Raw genomic sequence first — 6007 nt, forward strand, 5'->3', positions numbered from 1 at the left:
AGGATTTCGGGGGTATGTCTACTCACCAAAAATGATTGTAACTGACCCCCGCAAACGAAAATAATTTTTCCAGAACGATTTGAAGTTTTTTTTTCCGTCGAAAAATTTCACACCTTCTCGAATTTTTTTCTAGAAAATGGGTAGGATTTCGGGGGTATGTCTATTCACCAAAAATGATTGTAGTTGACGCCCGCAACCGAAAATAATTTTACCAGAACGATTTGAAATTTTTGAATTTAATTGTTAATAACTTTTTAACGAAGCCTCCAATAACAAATTGGTATTCTTGATTTTCGCCTTATTTTGGCCCATAGAATCCCTCATTAAAATTTTTCTCAGGGGGTGGCCGAACACCCTGTATAAGGGTCCGAAGTTTTTTTACGTTTTTGTTGCGCGCCCGCGCGAGAGTTCATTGATCTCGCGCGCGTAGGTAGTAAACAGAGTGCGTAGTAAATTCTTGGAAATACTACGGCGAAACTAGGTCACGACAGTCACGTACGCGGACTAGGTCAGCGCGATGCACGTGCGACAAGGAGGTCCGACTCCGTCAGACGAAGACAGAGATAGTCGAATTAAAAAAATTACCTTTCACTTAAATTACGATATCTCCGAAACGGGGAGTCGGATCGTCAAAAACCAAAAGCCATTTTAAAGAGGAAGCTTTGCCGCTTCTAACGGTGGTTCAATTATTAATAAAACGCTAATAATTTCGGAACTGCACGCGTCTAAAGTTCAACTACTTTTATTACGCGTTGTTAGACTGTTCTAAGACAGTGGAAACTGAAGATTCTTTCGTTTAGTCTTTGCTATACAGAATTTGATACAAAATTTTGTCCAGTTTTTTTTAGAAAAGAATATAAATCATTCAACCGATCAGATGACCGGTCGTGGCAGGCAAAACAGACTATATTTTTCTTAAAAAATAAATAATAAGAATAGAAATGAATATTGAGGAATTCATTGTACGTATACTATAAGAAAAATCGTGAATTTAAATGTTGCTAAAATGACATTGTATGATAGGAATCCTAAACGAGATTTAAAAAAACGGTCATTTGACCACTCGTGGTACGTTTACTGTTGAATTACATCCTATCTGATAATAACACTTAAATACTTGCCTGATTAAATGTTACGTACAACAGACATAATATAAAGTTCTTGAATTTGATAATTCACAATGAATTTAGAATATTTAAAGTTGTTTTTACTGTAAATTTTACTACTTGTGTCTGAAAAATAGGGTTACCGTTGTCACGGCAAATGTCAATTGAAATTGGAATAACAATCGAAATTAATATCGATATACATAGGTCAGCAACGCGGAATCAAAATTTCATTGGTAAACGTGACAGTTCGTTTGATCGATAGCGAACAAAATTGAACAAACTCACGATTCGTTCTTTAACACTAGATTGCCCAAGCAAGTCATTTTGACTGCTTTTTAATTTCAATTAGAAAAAGAATTATGTATATAATGACACAATTTCTTAGAATTTTCTGACTTTTTATTACAACATATACAAATAATAATGCATAAATTATTTTTTTTTTCCAAGCGAAGTAAATTTTTTTTATTGTCAATATTTACTAATAATTTGTAATATAACTGTAAAGAATATAAAAAATATTAGAAATTAATTTTAAACAAATTTCTTTACACATTAGTTATTCTTTCACAATGTAGTCATTTTGACTGCTTTTTGGGCAATATAGAGGTCTGGGTTTGGTCTGGGTTAGGTAGGTATATACTATGTTTCAGTCTTTCTAGTGTTAATAGAAAAATTCGAAACTACTGGTTCGTTTGTTGAGAAAAATAACCAAGCCACAGTATTAATTACGGATACTAATTATCTTATAACGTTTATTAAAATATTATATACACGATTCCGAATGTTCTCAAAAGCAACGAATATTTCGCGTTCATTACCAATGGAAGAATAATGGACGATCAACAGTATTAAAACGTTCATTTGGCGGGGAATTAAAAGAAGACGTGTAAATTTATTGTCTTATATTTTATTACAAGCGTCAGTAATCCGACATATAGAGAATAGTTTATGTTTCAAATAACAGAACAATAGGATCCGTGTTACTTAATATAAAATTATATATCCGACTTACCTGACGAACGCCTCAAACTTTATAATTAGTTACACGACACACATCATAGAAAAATATTTAAGCGCATAATAAACGATATACGAACGTTTTACCCCTTCGAAAAGTAAACCCTACCAAATATACTGACGCGGTAATGTCGCTGAAGAGCTCGGAAGGCACCAATTCAATGTACCGCTATAGAATCGCTTCGAATAAAAAACGGGAATAGACAACAGACAACAGACAACAGAGCTTGAACTGTACTCATAATTTTTTACTAGATCTCGAGACATGTGAGGGGGAATCGATGCGTTCATTGGGTTATTGTACAGAAATTTACACGAGAGTAGTAAATGCTCGACGCAACTTTGCCATCGGGTCTGAGATGCAAAACCGGCTATTGGAAAGTATCGCCTAATGTTTTATTAGATCAACGTATGAAAAAGAGAAAATAAATATTCTAAATACACAAGTGTAAAGTAAAGTTCGAATACAACTCTTCCTTTCGTCGTTAATTCCGACGTTGATAGATCGTGATCAGCGACGAGCAACAATTTCGTTAATTAATCGCGAAGACTCGGTTGCGTACACAGTCTGCTGAAAGGATAACGAGAAACCAAGTTTAACCATGTCGGCCAGTCGTCGATGCAGAATATAAATTCCATACAACATGATTGTACACAGAAAAAAAAAAAAAAAAAAAAGACACATTTCACAAATCATCGAACAAACGTCTTCTTTATCTTCGACACGATTCGTCGAAGATCCACACGACCAACACGCAAAGATGCTCACCCTTTGATCATTCTTGTATTTACACACGTGTGTGCGCGCGTATGTGTGTGCACGCGTGCGTGCGCAGGGTGTAAAAAAAAAAAAGGGGTCTCCGATTATAAAAGTGCTCATAATACTATATTGGTCAAGAATTGTTCAGACATTGTTCTCAACGAGTACTATACACGCCTTTTAAACTTTCGACCCCCCTTTTTTAACACGCTGTATGCGTGCGCGTGTGTATGTACTTAACAAATCTAATACAATTATCGTAACAAGTTACCAAAAAATATCTACCCGTAAATACACACAGACATCCACACGGGCGCACGCGCGCGTATACATATACACACACAGGACACAGACACGCAACATGTCGCTTGTTCACGCGCATGCTTACGTCACGAGTTTTAACTCTTCGCTTTTTTTTTTTTTTTTACTAAAATGATACGGTGATGTACGGTTAACTTTCCTAAGATTTGCAACTCACACTTGCTCGCTCATTTTACACTTCTTTTTATTTGTAAAAATAACGGATGGCGTACGTTTTGTAAAACTGTACCCGAACGTCACTCGACAGAGACAGAAGAAAACGAAATGGATGTACATAAAATTTGCACAGTATATAAAATTTAATTAAAAACATCTAGATTATGTGAAATTTTTCGCGTAACGTGATACACCCTGTATACGTTAAGTTGGTTAAAAGTGGTCTGATTTGTGCGATGTTTGGGCTCGTTTCGATCGAGAGAATCCCAGAAATGCACTGGTATGGTTTTCAAAAAGTAAGGTGAAAAATTTGATTATTAATTTTACCGATTCTCTTCACTTTTCCGATGGATCATGGATTTTTTTTTTTGAGGGGGAGAGGGATGTAAAGTTAACCGTGCATTACTGTACCTCGCTCTACCCTTCTGTCTTTTAATTTAGTAAACATCGAGGCCCTTCCGTTTGCGGAAGAATCGTATTTTCATTTAATCGTTCATCGTGTGCGTGTAAATAATATTCCGCGCGGTGTGCGTACGTGAAAACACACAGCGGAGCGATGCGCCGCGATACGTTTTACGCATCCTCGCATAGACACGGTTCTTTGTTGGCCGAGTTCGCCGCGCTTTTATCAACGTCTCCTATCTCTGGCAGATAACGACGGTCACTGTTCCTCTACATCGGGCCGCCATCGTTCCCAACAACACGCGACCGAACATCGTCGTCTCTTCTTCCTGTGCGTCGAATAAAACATACTCGCCCGATAGGATCAACAATAACGATTTGCAAATACACATAGGCGATCGCACATATGGATCGTTCGATCGCTCACGCGACTCTTCACCGAACAGTAATAATACGCGCTACATGGTCTCTATTAACACGCACATTGAAAAATATACTTGAGCGATCCGCCTTACGCGAGTCGACTTGCTGCGTTACTTAAAATCGCTACGAACCACATTTAATCTTATTAAAATATATTCGATACGCGCATCAGTGAGTATTAACCCCCTACAGTCCAATGAATGCGTGTGTGTTTCCCGTTGCGTGGTTTCTATTACACGGTGACCCGGAAAGCGAGACTTTTCTTTGCCAAAATTCGAATTTTTCAATTTCTGTACTTAAACATTTTTTAATCCAAATATATCGCTCCTTTTGCATTATTCTGTCGTGTGAAACACCGCTTTCCAAACCACCGCGTGCGCTGGAACAATCGGAGAGGTGGCGAGTATCGGATCAAGCTCAATTTGTCGCAAATGATCACGTTCGACGCGAATCATGCCTCAGTTTTACGTTGCGTTTTTCTTAAATAGAAACCATGCGTCCGTAGATTTCGACAGACACGAAAAGCAGAGTGGCGGAGGATAGTAAAACGACATTACGAGGAAACAAAAACACTCGGTCTCCTTAGCATATCGAGAACCGAAATTTTCTCATGAAATCTCTCAAATATTTTCTATTTAATATATCAATAATAAGTATAAAATTGTTTAAATTTTTCATTTGCGCCTATTATGAAATTCCGTTTAAAAATGGTCACGTTAGTTGATTTTGATCCGACCGGGATTATCTATCGAAAACACTTTCGTCGGGAGTTTCAGGGAATTTGGAAAGTCTCGTTACGACTCGAGGATTGCATTTTGTGTTCGCGCTAATTTAAACGGAGAAAGTGGTCCATAGAGGGTTAAGAGGAAATATCAGTGGCCGTGGATTTGGACACGTCAATACGAATCGTTTCGCGGTCGTTTTGTTTTTTTTTTTTTTGTTATCATCACAGACGGAAAATGATTTAATTACAAATGTAATACAGACTCCGTGTTACTATTTTCTCGCGTCGCGAAGGTCTCTATTCCCCTTTCTGTTTCTTCGTCGTTCGAGCGCGCGTCGGAAAAAGGAATTTTGAAGCGTAGAAACAAGACCACTGACACGTTCCTTCCGATGATTTCAACTTTGTATTATTTTTTTTTTTTTATTTACGGTAACATCGATAGAGATGCCGAGAACAGGGCGGCTCTATCAAAGACGTGGATAATTCGCACGACGAATAACGAAGTTTCTGCACGAGCGTTAACAATAATAAATCGTGCGTGCAGACGAGAACAAATCGCCGGTAACGTCGCTTAAACTATGCACAGAGTTTACAAGTAAATCGTTCACGCATCATCGATCACATTTCGCGACCTGTGCTTCGTTATCTTTCGGTAAAGATAAACTGAGATTCATTGAACAATCTTCGCGCGTCCTGGCACGATTCAACGCAAAGTATCTAAGCGTTTGTGCTGGTAGCTCAAAGACAAATGACGATGAAAACTGATCAGAAATGCTCTTACGGTAGAGCGAGGCAAGAATCGCAAAGAATCATTGTTGCGAGATAGCGAGACGATCAGAAGATCGGCGGATGAGAAAACCATGCGAAGAATCGATCATCAAAGAACACCTTGCTAGCACCTTGTTCTTTCTATTCGTCTACCTTAGGTTTATCCGACCTTCGACCCCGATCATGGTGCTGTTATCGCGTATTCAAATTGCCAGAGAAACGTTTGCATTGATATTACGCTCGCTGCTTTATTTATGCGAAAACCAGTCGCGTTATCTCTCTGAACCCAGCAGTCGAAACGGTCCCGAAAATAACTCTTTCAAA

This window comes from Colletes gigas, unplaced genomic scaffold (assembly GCF_013123115.1).
Source record: "Colletes gigas isolate AHSC1104 unplaced genomic scaffold, ASM1312311v1 Colletes_gigas_Sc00001, whole genome shotgun sequence".
Taxonomy (NCBI): Eukaryota; Metazoa; Arthropoda; class Insecta; order Hymenoptera; family Colletidae; genus Colletes; species Colletes gigas.